General features: G+C 36.5%; 1 non-coding gene and 1 pseudogene across 1 annotated transcript; one reads left to right on the plus strand and one right to left on the minus strand.

The window, feature by feature from the left end:
* LOC115281592 overlaps positions 1 to 8,793 on the minus strand; it is a 19,130-nt pseudogene extending 10,337 nt beyond the window's left edge.
* Positions 8,794 to 10,037: 1,244 nt separating this feature from the next.
* Positions 10,038 to 10,144, plus strand: LOC115283076. The gene has a single exon (XR_003904896.1). It is a non-coding gene; the product is annotated as a U6 spliceosomal RNA (small nuclear RNA).
* The last annotated feature ends 5,970 nt before the right edge of the window (positions 10,145 to 16,114 follow it).

Below are 16,114 nucleotides of genomic sequence, written 5' to 3' on the forward strand. Positions count from 1 at the left end.
AGGAGAAAGTAGGATAAAACCTCCTAGATCTCCACCACAGCAATCTCCTACTCGACACATCCCCAAAGGCAAGGGAAATGAAAGCAAAACTGAACTCTTGGGACCTTATCAAGATAAAAAGCTTCTGTACTGCAAAGTAAACAATCTAGAAAATGAATAGGCAACTGACAGAATGGGAAAAGATCGTTGCAAATGACATATCAGATAAAGGGCTAGTATCCAAAATATACAAGGAACTCACCAAACTTCACACCCACAAAACAAATAACCCAGTGAAGAAATGGGCAGAAGACATGAACAGACACTTCTCCAAAGAGGACATCCAGATGGCCTACAGGCACATGAAACGATGCTCAACATCACTCATCATCAGGGAAACACAAATCAAAGCCACCCTGAGATACACCTCACGCCAGTCAGAGTGGCTAAAATGAACAAATCAAGAGAGTATACATGCTGGTGAGGGTGTGGAGAGATGGGCACCCTTCTACGCTGTTGGTGGGAATGTAAACTAGTGCAGCCGCTCTGGAAAACAGTGCGGAGGTTCCTCAGAAAACTATCCATAGAACTCCTTTATGACCCAGCAATAGCATTGCAAGGGATTTACCCAAGAGACACAGAAATGCTGATGCATAGGAGCACATGTACCCCAGTGTTCATAGCAGCAATGTCAACAATAGCCAAAACCTGGAAAAAGCCTAAATGTCCATCACCTGATGAGCGGATCAAGAAGATGTGGTATATATGTACAATGGAGTATTACATGGCAATGAGAAAGAATGAAATATGGCCATTTGTAGGAAAGTGGATGGACCTTGAGGGTGTCATACTGAGCGAAGTAAGCCAGGCAGAGAAGGACAGAAACCATAGGTTTGCACTCATAGGTCTGGCAGGAAAGCAGGAGAAACCTGATGGAGGACCAGGGGGAGGGGAAGAGGGAAAGAGAGTTGGGGAGAGAGAGGGATGCAAAACTTGAGAGACTGTTGAATGCTGAAAATGAACTGAGGGTTGAAGGAAAAGGGAGATGGGGGAAAAGGGGTGGTGGTTATAGAGGTGGGCATTTGTGGGGAAGAGCACTGCGTGTTGTATGAAAACCAATTTGACAATAAACTATTAAAAAAATAAGGAAAAAAAATAATGGGTTAAAAGAAAGAAGCAAGCACCCCTGAGATAATGAGATCATAAGTTTCTCTCTCCCTCTCTCTTATTTTAGTAGAAGCACTCTATTTATCATGCCCAGAAATTGCAGGAATATAATGCTTCGGATATTTTGACAAAGGAAAAATTGTCTTTAAAAGTACAGACAATAGACAGCAACTTCCTCAAATTGATAATTGATATCTACACAAAATCAACAGCTAACATAATACTTAATGATGAGAAACTCAAAAGTTTTTGTCTTAGATCAGGAATGAAACAAAAATATTCCCTCTAACCACTATTTTCCAACACTGTACTGGAAGTCTCTGTTATAATAAGAAAATAAAATTAATTATAAGTTACATGTTGGTAAGGAAGAAATAAAACTCTTTGTTCATAGATGACACTGACTATCTGTGTAGAAAATCTGTAAGAGTCAACAACAACAAAATCCTAGAATTAATAACATATTATAGCAAGGTTATTGGATACAAGGTTAATATACAAATTAAAAACACAGTATCATTTACATTAGAATACCCCAAAATAAAATATCTAGATATAAATCTAACAAAATATGTACAAAATATATATGAAGAAAGCAACATGACCCTCATGAATAAAAGGAAATAAGAAAATAAGAAATAAGGAGATAGAGGTGATATCAGAGACATGATTGAACAAGACATTCTCATTCATGTGCCTGTCTCAATAACAACAATTTGGCACCTAGTCACAGATAACAGTATCTCTGTGGGAGCTGTGGGATTCAGAAACATTTGCGAAGGAACATTGGAGAACTTATACCCACCCATGTATTTAGTAATAGGCATATAGACCTTGATCTGGCTATGCTCCCTGGAGGGCCTATGAACTAGCTTTAGCCCCACTCAGCTATAGTCCAGCAGCCCCTGGAGAACCCTGTCTTAGACCATCACTTATGGACAAGAGACTCTTTGTGGAAGTCCAGGTTTCCAATGGAAAAGTTCTAGCACAGTGTTGGAACAACAATGTTTGAGTTTGGATGCACTGGAAAGGGTAAGAGGAAACATACGACTTTACCCACATCAATTCTCCTCCAAGGTGGCACATCAGGGACAAGAAGGATCTGATTGGTCTGTAATTTTTTCCACGTAAATACCTCACTTTCAATAATGGTTAACTCATCTATACAGAAAATCAATTAGGAAATGTTTGACTTAAACTACACTGTAGTCTAAATTTACCTAATAGATGTAAACAGAGCATTCCATCCAGCAGATGCAGAATACACATTCTTCTCAAATACACATGAGACACTCTCCAGGATAAATTGTATGATAGTCCACAAAACAAGTCTTAGCAAATTTAGGAAGACTGAAATCATACTAAGAAAATTTTCCAACCACAATTGTATAAAACTAGAAATCAATAACAAAAGGAAACCTGGAAGACTCCAAATATGTGAAAATTAAATGACATACTCCTGAGTAAGCAATGTATAAAACAAAAAGGGAAATTAAAAGTATAAAAAATATATTAAGAGAAATGAAAATGAAAGTTGAAAATCACAAAACCTATAAAGATGTAGCAAAAGCAGTTCTTAGAGGAAATTTTATCATCATAAATGTCTACATCAAGAAACAGTAAAGCTCTCAAATAATGAACCTAACCTTTCACCATAAAAAAACAGAAAAACAGAACAAACTAAGCCCAATTTAGAAGAAATAACAAAGATCACAGAAAAAATAAAGACCAGAAAAACAAATTTAAATCAATGAAACTAAAAGTTGGTATTATTAAAAGATTTAAAAAACAAACTTCTCTGTAATAACTAATAAAAAAGAGAAAACTCAAATAAATAAAATTAAAAATGAAAGAGGAATTACAACCAATACCACAGAAATGCAACAATCATAAGAGACTATGAACAATTATATGCCAGCAAATTGGATAAATCAGAAGGAATGTACAAATTCCTAGACTCATAACCCAACCAAGTCTGAATCATGAAAAAGTAGCAAATCTGGACAGATCAATAATGCCTAAGGAACCCAACCAAGTCTGAATCGTGAAAAAGTAGCAAATCTGGACAGACCAATAACCCACCTCCCCACCCCCAAAAAACCCTAATAAGGAAAACCCCAGGACCAGATGGCTTCACCAGTGAATTTTTCTAAACATTTAATGAATTGACACCAATTCTCAAACTTATCCAAAAAATTAAAGAGGGGTGAACACTCCCAAACTCATTAATGAAGGCAGCTGCATCTTGATATCAAGATGAGATACCAAAGTCAGATGAGGACACCAAAAAAATAAAACTATAGGCCAATATACTTGATGAATATAATTTTCAACAAAATGTTAACCAATTAAATTCAACAGTATTAAAAAGATCATATACTATGATCAAATAGGATGTATTTCTGGGATTTAAGGATTGTTTGACACAGTCAAATCAATAAATGTGATACACCACATTAGTAGAATAAAAGTTATCTTTCGTATCATATCAATCTTTCATATCATACCAATCATAATCATATATTATCTCGATGCAGACAATGCATTTGACAAAATTCAACCTACTTTCATGAAAATACTGTCAACAAATTGGGGTGAGAAGGAATGCATTTCAATGTAATAAAGGCCACATATGACAACTTCATAACTAACATCATATTTAATAGTGAAAGGTTGATTATTTTTTCTCTAAGATCAGGAAAATGGCAAGGGTTCTCACTCTCACCTCCTATTCAACGTAATACTGGAAGTCCTAGCCAGAACAATTAATCAGGCAAGAAGAAGAATAAAAGGCAACCAATTATAAAGGAAGAAGTAAAAATCTCTTTGTTTATAGATGATATAATCTTATGTATAGAAATCCTAAAGACTCCACCAAAAAAACCTGTTATACCTGTAAATTCAGTAAAGCTGTAGGATAAAAAATGAACATGCAAAACTCAGTTGCATTCCTACACACAAACAGTAAAATATCTGCGAAAGAAAAATGAAAACAATTCTACTTACAATGGCATCAAATAAGATGCTTAGGAATAAATTTAACCAAAGAGATGAAAGATCTGTACATTGAAACTATAAGACTTTGATGAAAAAATTTAAGAATACAAAAATAAATGGAAAGATCTCCTGTCTTCATGGATTGGAAGAATTAATATTGTTAAAATATCTGTATATCCCAAGCTATCTAGAGACTCAGTGCAATTCTTTTCTTTTAAGAATTTTAATGTTTATTTTTGAGAGAGATAGAGACAGAGAGACAGAGTATGAGTAGAGGAGAGGCAGAGAGAGAGAGAGAGACACACACACAGAAGCTGAAGGAGGCTCCAGGCTCTGAGCTATCAGCACAGAGCCCGATGCAGGCTCAAACCCATGGACCATGAGATCATGACCTGAGCTGAAGCTGGCTCTTAATCGACTGAGCCATCCAGGTGCCCCAGATTCAATGCAATTCTTACCAAAAATTCCAATGGCATTTATCAGAGAAAGAGAAAAAAATTCTAAATATTTGTATGGAACCACAAAAGACCCTGAATAGCCAAAGTAATAATGAAAGTAGAAAAAAGCTGGAGGCATCACACTTTCTCATTTCAAACAATATTACAAAACTATTGCTTTGAAAACCTATGGTACTGGCATAAAAACAGACACATAGACCAATGGAACAGAATGAAGAGCTCAAAAATAAACCCTCTTATATAAAGCCAACAAATATGTAACAAGAGAGGCAAGGATACTCAATGGCAAAGGATGATACCCTCTGTCAATGGTGTAGGAAAAACAATAATTGTATGCAAAAAAAAAATGAAACTGAACTCTTACATTACACCACTGAGGTAAATTTGAATGGATTACAGACTTAAATATGACTTGAAACTACAAAACTTGTAGAATAAAAGAGGGTAAAAGTATCTTGACATTAGTATTGGCAATGACTTTTTGGATACGACACAAAAACAAAGGCACAAAAGCAAAAATAAATAAATGAGACTACATCAAACTAAAAAGCAAAAGAAACAACCAACAAAATGAAAACAAACAAACTACAAATGGGAGAAAATATTTGAAAATCATGTATCTGGTAAGGGTTTAATATAAAAATATATATAAGGAACTCATACAACTTAAAAGAAAATAAAAACAATTTGATTTAAGAATGCCAGAGGGACTGAATAGTCTTTCTTCCAAAGTACCTATATAAATTTTCCACAGATCTGAAAAGATTCTCAATATCATTGATCATTAGAGAAGTGCAACTCAAAACCATAGTATCACCCAGATGTTAGAATGGCTAGTACCAAAAAGGCAAGAGATAAATTTTGGCAAGTATGTGGTGAAAAGGTAACCCTTATGCACCACTGGTAGGAAGGTAAATGTTTACAACCATTATGAAGTATGGAGATTACTCAAAAAGATAAAAATAGAAGTATTTCATGATCTCACATCGCAGCTAAGAGTTCTAAACCCTAGTTCCGATGTTTGTGTGTGGTGGGGGCTAGTTTGCAACAAGCAGTTCTTCCTTACCAGGGGGGTGCCCCATTATTCAATTGAATTCTGACACTTTCTACCAGGAGTTAGCATCAGATTCCACTGTTTCAGGCTCAGTCTATGGCAGCTCTCTACTTCACATACTAATTGCAAGCCAAGGTTTCACCCGTGTCTCAAACAAATGGGCTACAGATTGGAGGTTCCCACAACTCCCTCCCTCACCGGTTTCAATTAATTTGCTAAAACAGCCCACAGAACTCAGAAACTCCTCAGATTACGAGTTTATTAGAAAGGATATTACAGGATACAAATCAATAGCCAGATGAAGAAATACTTAGGGCAAAGTCCTGAACAAAGGAGTTTTTGCCTTGTAGAGTTTGGTGCCTGGCATGCTGGTTCCCCTGGTGACAAACATCATCTTTAAGGCATTTCCAAAAGTCATCTATCTCATTAGCATAAACTGATTTGTGGTTGAAGGGTACTTGTTATGGATAATAAGATACCCATTTCACTTTTATGGATTGAAAGCATGTTCAGGAACTCATTGACAAGAGACTAAATATTACAGCAAAAGATGCTCCCATTGCTCATATGGGCTCAGGATATTTCAAGGGTTTTGGGAGATATGAGCTGGGAATGGTGGATGAAGACCACATATATATCTGAGACATATTTTATGCTCATCTGAATGGCCTGTACATAGATGTTTATAGCAACTTATCATTAACACACTTAGAAACAACCAAGATGCTCTTCACTAGGTGAATGAATAAAAAACCATGGTAAATCCAGACAATGGGATACGATTCAGCACTAAAACAAACAAAAACAAACAAACAAACAAACAAAAACTATCAAGACAGGTAATGTTATGGAGGAAAGTTAAATGCATACTCCTAGGTGAAAGAAGCCAATCTAAAAGGGCTACAGACCTTATGATTCCAACTATATGACATTCTGGAAAAGGCAAAACTATGGAGACAGCAAAAAAGATAACTAGTTGCCAGAAATTATGGGAGAGAAAAGAATGCATAGCTAAGGTATAGAGGATTTTAAGGATCATGAAACTACTCTGTATGATGCTATAATGGTGGATGCATGTCATTATACATTTGTCATTCAGATCCATAGAATGTACCACACCAAGAGTGAACTGTATCTAGTGTGAACTATGGATTCTGAGTGATAGTGATGTCACAATATAGGTTCATCAATTGTAATAAATGTACACTCTGGTGGGGGATGTTGATAATTAGGTTGGTGTGTGTGTGTGTGTGTGTGTGTGTGTGTGTGAATAGTGGTTATAGGGGAGATCTCTATACTTTGTGCTCTATTTACTATAAAACTAAACTCTCTAAAAATTAATCCTATTAATTTTTTAAAAATTTAAGTAAGGTTAAGAAATCAGGAGAAACATTGTGATGTTTGTATTATACTGTACAGGTAGGTAGGAAGTCTCCCTCCACTTGATAGCAAAGTGTTAGAGGCAGAGATTAATGAGTCAAAGCTAATTAAAGAAGTAATTGCTTCTGGGGATATACCCTAGGTAGGGAGTTAACTGTTTTGGAGGCTAAAAATATCATAGCTTAATAAAATAAAATTGCACAACTGAAAGGTAAGTAGAACAATAAAATGCCAAACTTATTAAAATGTACTCTGTTTATTAGAAAAATAAATTGTATTCTGGAGTTCAATAAAAACCTAATTAAGGATTTTGGCTGGGCTTCACTGTTGTTGCAACTATTGTTACTTATTAATTGTTCTCTGGGGTCCAAAGATCTCTTTACAGCTGGGGATATCTGAGACCCTAAATTTCCTAGAGCAAGAGTAATTGGATATAAGGTTAAAAAATTTTTCAAAAATATAAAACACTCATGAAAATTGTACCTCTACTCAAGTGCTGGCTGTACAGACTAATTAAAGCATTGGTTCCTTTGCTTTGGGGGTTGGCTAGCTCAGGTATTTGTTATTTGTCTTCTATTAATAAAAAGGAGAAACAAATTAAGTATTCCCTGAACAACACAGTTTGGCAGTCAAGATTTTTCTAAACATGGGATTCATTCATGAGTGGGCATAACCAAGGGAGTATTAAATGGTGGGAATGCCTTCAAAATTCTCTTAAAGCTCCTGGTTCAAATTCTATGTCACCCAGATCCTTCCAGCCACTTCTCATCCTGTTGGTTTCCTAGATGCTACATTGTCTTGTTCACACAAGTGAAATTTCAGTGAAGGATGATTAAATAGTGATTAATTTAGATTAAGCAAATGTTATCAAGATGATTACTCTGTTTTATAGGTGTACTTTTAGTTCTAAATTATTTGGGCTGCTTATGCAAGCCATCCAACATTTTGCTGTATAAAGATGTGGTTCTGTGAACAGGTTTATGTAAGTTTACTATGGACAGAAATATTTGATCACTTCCTAACAAATTATTCAGAAGTTCTCATTGGTTTTACTAAATTTTTTTAACATTTATTTTTGAGAGAGAGACAGAGTGCATGCAAGGAAGGGGCAGAGAGAGAGAGAGGGAGACACAGAATCTGAAACAGGTTCCAGGAGCTGAGCTGAACACTCATGGGGCTCGAACTCATGAACAATTAGATCATGACCTGAGCCGAAGTCAGATGCTTGAATGACTGAGCCACCTAGCTTCCCCATCTCATTGATTTTATTTTAGATATAACCTGAGTACTTCCTCCAGAGGCTGGGCACACCTACCAAACAACAACAGCACCAAAACAAACAAACAAAAAACACCAAACAGAAAACCCTTGTCCTTAGTAAAGATCTTAAATTAACACTTTGCACTCTATCAACGTCTTATGTCTTTACCAGAAGAAGGACTGACACTAAAGAAAACAAAATAAAACAATTACATTATATCATGGTCAACTGATTCTCATAAAAATTATTGTATAGAGTCCAAAGCATTTTCACAATGCTTCATCTCATTGTTTCTCTATAGGTAGTAGAGACACTTTTATTCTGATCTTGATATTCCCACTGCTCTGAACTTGACATATCTGTCTGCCATTACTTCATCTGGTCTGTGACTCTTAATCAGAAGGTTCATTAACTGATGATTAAGTTGATAAACATTGATTCATCCTGTTACTTTATTAAGCTCACCTGCCTGTCCACAGAGATTTATTTTCTACCATGTCGCTATTCACCTGTAAAATCTCTGGTCTCCAGCTTCAAAAAGTGCTTTGTAAGTTTTACATACATTTCATTGTGCTATTTTTTTTTTCGCCCATCCAAAAGACCTGATAGAGTTTTCTTTTCTTTTTTTCTTTTTACAACAGAACAACAGCAACTTCACACTGAGATCTTTCTCTTTAATTTGCAGTAGCTCCTTCAAAGAGGAGGTGTTTTCCCCACATCATTTCTTTTCCAGGGGAGGACAAGGTTCATTTTGTTCAACTGTAATTCTTTGGTGTTAGTTTCCTCAGTGGTTCTGTGTCAAGAAAGAAAAATAATCCAGAGTGTGTATCACATCACAATTTACAGCTCAGTTTGTGGATCAAAATATGATCTTTTCAGCAAATGCTAAATTGGAAAAATTGAATTTTCTGATTGACAAACCAAAGAATTCCAGATGTTCCCCAATGAGAAAGAAACTGGGCCATCAAATATGACGTTAAAAAATTGCTACCTTTTCCCTCTTTGCAAAACTCTTTGCTGTAGAACTCTGTTATTGAAAAGAAGAGCTTATGTAGATTCCTGTGATTCAGCTTTCCTACCTCTCAGTTATGAGAATTTTCTTGTTTTTATTTAAGATTTATGAAAAATGAATGACATGCTATGATTATCAGAGAAAATACATGTAAACAAGATATCCTAATCTTGGTTAGAAGAATCACCAATGAAATGGGAGGTTGAAATCCCATAGCTGTTTATTTATTTGTTTGTTTATTGTTTGTATGACTTTTTCAGCTTTGAGATATAATTGATATAAAACACTAGTAAGTTTAAGGTATTGATGTGATCCTTTGATATGTGTATGTATTGAGGAAGTTTTGCCACAATAAGGTTAGTTAACACATTCTTTACCTCACATAATTATAATTTTGTTGTTGCTTTTAAGAGGAGAATATTAAAGCTGTATTCTCATAGCCATTTGCCCATAGCTTTTTATTATTTTATTATTTTTATTTATTTATATTTTATTTAAGACAGAGAGAAAGCACAAGAGCATGGAAAAGGGATACAGAGATAGGGGAAGAGAGAGAGAGAGAGAGAGAGAGAGAGAGAGAATCATAAGCAGGCTCCATGCTCAGTGCAGAACCCAATGCAGGACTCCATTCCACCTCCACCTCCCTGGGATCCTGACCTGAGCCAAAAGCAAGAGTCTGTCACTCAACAGACTGAGCCACCAGGCATGGCTTTTTAAACAAAAGAGTAAGTGCTCATTTGGGCAGCACATATACTAAACTTGGAATGATACAGAGAAGATTGGCCAGGCTCCTGCACAAGGATGGCACACAAATTCATGAAATGTTCTATATTTGTAAGCATTGGCTATGTATGGAAGTGTTGAGTCACTCCATTATACACCTGAAACTAAAACAACACTTATGTTGTCTGTTATGTGCTGTTACTTATATGTACTGTTACTGCTATGTTCAGTATGTCAACCATACTGAAATTTTAAATTAAATTAAAATAAATTTTAAAAGATAAGCAAGAGAATAAATCACAAGGGCAAGGTCACGTCCAGGATCTACAATAAGATGAAAATCTCTCTGCAGGTGGAACAATGGAGAAGGATATTTAAAGCAGCAGAGAGAGATGCGTTCTAACAGGTATGCAAGAAAAATGAATAAAATGGGATGAGAGGTGATGCAAAGGACTGAAGACACAGGAGAAAGAATGAGGCATTAAATTTAATCCAAGCTGGGGCAGCTGGGTGGCTGAGTCAGTTAAGCATTCGACTCCTGATTTCACCTCAGGTTATGATCTCGAGGTTCATGAGATTGAGCCCTGCGTTGAGCTCTGTGATGGGAGCAGAGCCTGCTTGGGATTCCCTCCCCCCCCCCCCTCTCTCTGCTCCTCTCACAGATTCTCTGTCTTCCTCAAAATGAATGAATCAATGAATGATTCACCCCAAATGAGGAATCTCACTAGCCTCTTCCTGTTCATTCTCCACAAAACAACTTCAGATTAGAGCCTTGGTTATTATCTTTGGAATAAATGAGGGCTACACTATCCCAAGTTTGACTAGAAAGAATTCAGTTTTAGTTGATATTATATACTTTACAAAAAATAGATGTGGTGGAGCTCTGCAAGTTTTAGCAATCGCCTAATAAGTTCCCTAGCCTATTTCAAATTCAATATACAGTATTTCTGGAAAGTATTAAGTATGATAATTATACTGCCCATATATTCCCCTTTAATGTTTGCAATAACCAAAAGAAAATTAATGCAAGAGAAGAAATATAGATAATAGTACTTTTCTTCTTAAGACATATCTCTCTAAGAGAGTTATTCTGGGCACCAACTATAAATTACTGTACCCATTTAAAGTGTTATAAAAATAAAAACTAGTGGGTAGTGAATGGAGATTTGTGCCACACAGACTGTACTGCAGAAATAACTAGCTTCTTACAATGGGGACATTCCCATTTACACAAAATAATTTCAAGTTATTTTTTTTCTTTATTTGACACCACAATGTTGTCATGACCTTCATCCACCCTGTGAGTTTTGGTAATATTTTCATTTATATCTTCTCTCCATGGGGATAAATGGTTCTAACCTTGAAATCTCAGTTTCTATATGAAAAATAACTTTATAAATACTTCAAACACTTACATTTCAGCAACAAATGTTCCAGTATGAATACAAAACAGCATTTCTGTCAAACACAGCAATACATAACTTGAACTCAGAAGACAGGAGTCCCTCCACACACACAGTTCACTGTCAATTCTCAGAAATAGTTTACATATTCTTCAGTGACATTATGATTATATATTTCTTTTTAGGCCATGACTGACTTGGGGTTCCTACAGAGCTGCTCACTGGCAGCTCAAAGCATTTGTTAATTAGGCTATAACCTTTGATATACTTATAATCATCAATATTAATTACATATTTAAAAAGCTATCAATTTTATCCATTGATATATTAATTTCACAAACATTCTTTGAACAGCTGCTATTTTCCAGGCCCAGGAGATATAAAAATAAATTTTTCCTGATATCCTTTGGCTTTAAAGGATTCACATTCAAGTAAGAAAAACAAATATGTGAAAATATATTTTAATCAAAACAACTCTGCTGTGACAGTTTGTTATTAGGACTATTGTGTATGCATGTGCGTGCGTGCGTGTGTGTGTGTGTGTGTGTGTGTGTGTGTGTATTGACGCAATGTAAGTGCACTCTTAGTTTGGATTACCCCCAAAGCACACGCTAAGCAGGGATTGAGTTTCAGTAATTATTGAGGTAATCACATGAAGGATTGGCTTGTATATAAACTATCTTCAGTGGCCTCTAGGGAAGGACGAAGGCAGTTGTTCGAGATTTAGGGTACTCTGCCATTACCTGGAGTGTTTGATAGAGTGCTGTTATATCCACACCAGGAGCTTCTCATTCAGTAGATGCACAATGGAACACAAGGACTCGCATTTTCAAATTCCTACTTTATACTGAGGGTCTCCAGACTGCATTTTAAGGACCACTGAGGTGGCAGGTATGAACAAGGCATAATAACATACGTCATGTGCACATATATTCAAATATTTTTGATGTGCTTGTTCTTACCAAACATCACGGTTTCCTTGTGCTTTGAGCCATGTTTTGAATCAATGACTGAGCTTCCATGACTTTCAGTAACACGTGAGCCTGGAAAGTTTTGCCCCCTCATTAACGAGTTATTAACCAGCTAGAAAACATTTGACAGGCACTCTGCACCATTTTATCTTATTTTATATTTTCTGGGAGGCCGGTAGCTATAAACTAAATGTCCATCTTTGGTTTGAAAGGAGCAGGGTGCCAAGGTTCATCTATTGTACAAAAAATGACTTCTTGGATAATTCATGCGAAATAGCTTTCAGCTGCTTATCTAGATCAGGGCACACGAGGATTGGAAGTGTGTGTGTGTGTGTGTGTGTGTGTGTGTGTGTGTGCGCGCGCGCGCGCGCGCATGTGTATTAATGATATGCGCATGTATAGCAGGAACAACTATTTTGTGTTCATAAATATTTGATAAAATTCTTCCAAGCATGAAATCGGAATTTTCTGTGCACCAAGCAATGTATTTCCGTGAGGTTCACGGAGCTGAGATAAAAACAGAAGTCTCGTAAAACAGTTTGGCAAAAATAACTACATATATACCTTATTGCCTTTGAATAAAGAACATTTTGTGTAGAAAGCTTTTCACTCTGGTCCTTGCCTGTGACTACACTACAGGTAAAAAAAATGCCATTTATGGAGGGACATTTTTAAAATAAAATGAGTGTTTGTACCTATGTGGGGAGCATAGTAACAAAGAAATGTATTTAACTGCTGAATGCTATTTGTTTCCACAGAACACACATGCAATTTTCTATTCCGAGTGCACATTTAAATCCACATAAAAAGGGCACTTTATTTTCCAAGGACACTGAGTGGAATAATGCAAACTGACTAAAAAGAGATGAACTCTACTTCTGCCTGTACTCTGGGCCTTCAAAGGCGTCAGAATTAGGAAAGCTAAGTAGATAATATCAGCTGCATAATCTATTCATTTTAGTGTATAATTTTAGATGTTAAGGGGTCTGAAATAACTATACTCTCGCCTCACTATTTAATTATCTCAATAAAAGACACACAGGAACAACATATAATAAAACATTTGAGCAAGATATTTAGTCTCTTGACTCAAAGCATCAATGAGCTATATCTCTTAAAGTCCATAGGCTAAGAAGCTAGAAAATAAAATGAATTTTCTCATATTATAAGCTGTATTTAAATAATGCAGCTTAAATATCTAGTCTGAAAAAAAATAATTACATTCTTCTTTGGGTCAATATATCTATATATATTAAATAAAACTTTCCCCTCCAAACCTTATTTAGAATCTCTTTCTTGCTTATTATGTGGCTGAACCGCTTTCTTTTTTGCAGAAACTCCGGTTATTCCCCACGCTTGAGTTTTCCTCCATTTGTTATTTTTCAATTCAATCATGTGCTTCAGAACTGCTGCTCTTTAAGAGAAGACTTGGGGTGCCTGGGTGGCTCAGGTGATTGAGTGTTTGTCATGATCTTGTGGTTTGTGAGTTCAAGTCCCATGTCAGGCTCTGCACTGACAGCCTGGAGCCTGCTTCGGATTCTGTGTCTCCTTCTCTCTCTCTGCCTCTCTACCACTTGTGCTCCATCGCTCTCTCTGTCTCTCAAAAATAAATAGAGGTGCCTGGGTGGCTCAGTCAGTTAAGCCTCCAACTTCAGCTCAGGTCAGATCTCACGTTCCTGGGTTCGAGCCCCATGTCAGGCTCTGTGCTGACAGCTAGCTCAGAGCCTGCTTCTGGTTCTGTGTCTCCTTCTCTCTCTGCCCCTCCCCCTCTCATGCTCTGTCTCTCTCTCTATCAAAAATAAATAAAACATCAAAAAAAGTTTAAAAAAATAAAAAATAATAAATAAATGTAAAGAAAATTTTTAAAAAGAGAAGACTTTGTGATCTGCCATGCCTTTGCTGCTTTTACCAGGATTCAATTCAAGCCAGGTTTTTAAAAGCCAGGTACATAGAAAACTTCCCTGGTCCCTCATTTACTATTGGGAGCTAACAGCCAGAAAAGGGGAGGATGTGCCGAGGAGGCAAAAATATCATTTAACACAGATTCATTCAGCAATTACCAAGCTCCATGAGGCACCTGGGTGGCTCAGTCTGCTAAGCATCCAACTCTTGGTTTTGGTTCAGGTCATGATCTCAGTTTCAGGAATTTGATCCCCGCATTGGGCTCTGTGCTTGCAGTGCAGAGCCTGCTTGGGATTCTTTCTCCCTCACTCTCTGTCCTTCCCCCACTTGCACTCTCTCTGTCTTGCTCAAAATAAATAAATAAAACTTAAAAAAAAATTACCAAGCTCCTGCTCTGATTTACTATAAAGTGTCTTCAGTGTGTGACAGCAGTACCTTGAGTTTGCTATTTCCTGATAGTATGTTCACTAATGTGATCACACCTGTTCAGACTCCTCCTGCTCTCCAAACATGACTTTTCCATGCACCACACATCCACTGCCAGCCTGTTTAATGTAACAAAAGGCAGTTCCAACTTCTAGACCCATTGTCAGTGTCCTTTTCTTTAGGAAATCTTGTCTACTTTCCAATAGGAGTCATTCCCTACCATGCTCAGTCAACATAACAATGTTAAATTGTTAAATCTAAATATAGATTTAAATCTATATTATAGTACTTACCACTTTGATTAAAGTTCATAGCACCTGTGCCTACTACTCTGCAAAGTCTAAAACTGTTGGGGAGCGGGGAATACTAGAAAATGATGTCTCTTTCTCATTAGCTAACAGGTTATGAAGCATTTCCATGGATTGCCATCTTTGTAGTTCAGTTCTGCTTGGTTCAACCAATATTTATTGAGTACCTACTGTTGTCCTAGGAATTGAAATAATCCTCAAGAACTCAAAGATGGATTAATACTGAGCATTTAAGAGTGACAAGTGTGTGTACATAGGCTATTTCATATGCTGGAAATATGTTAATTTTCTGAGTGACACAAGAAGGTAGGGTAGACTCTGGATTGGAAAAGGGAGGGTCTTTATCAAGTCTACATGTCAGGAGGCATAGGGAAGAAAAGAAGTCACTCTTGATCAAGTATGAGAGTAAGCCTGTTCCCAGGAAGTGTGTGTGTACTAAAAGATCTGTGTGCAAAGATTTCATGAAGATCTTAAAGCTAAAGATAAACATTACTTAGTGATAAACAACTGCCTGGTCAGTAAATTCATAGAAGTCCTAAGCCACTGTAATGCTTTAATCCAGTGGAGAGAAATCATAATAGGTAGCCATTTTGCCAGATTTTAAGAACAATGGCCAATTGAGGCCAATTTAGTTCCGCCTTTATTGGTGGTCAGACCACCTCTACACCTGACAGCGAAGTTAAAAGTCTTTCAGGACAGGAGCATCTGGGTGGCTCAGTTGGTTAGGCATCTGACTTCAGCTCAGGTCATGATCTCACAGTTCACAAGTTTGAGTCCTGTATTGGGTGTGCTGACAGCTCAGAGCCTGGAACCTGCCTTGGTTTCTCTCTCTCTCTCTCTCTCTCTCTCTCTCTCTCTCAAACATAAATAAACATTTAAAAAATTTTAAAGTCTTTCAGGACAAACCTATTCTTTGCTCTATTTTTCAGTGCTATTTTCTCATCATAGGAGTGATTTGGATTGGCTAAGTATCTTGTAGCTTGTATATTACAAAGCCTTGTGATAGCAAAAGACAGAGTAAAAATCATTTAACTTGAATTGGGAAACATTTTTTAATGTTTATTTATTTTTGA

The sequence above is a fragment of the Suricata suricatta genome, chromosome 17 (genome assembly GCF_006229205.1).
Source record: "Suricata suricatta isolate VVHF042 chromosome 17, meerkat_22Aug2017_6uvM2_HiC, whole genome shotgun sequence".
Classification (NCBI taxonomy): Eukaryota; Metazoa; Chordata; class Mammalia; order Carnivora; family Herpestidae; genus Suricata; species Suricata suricatta.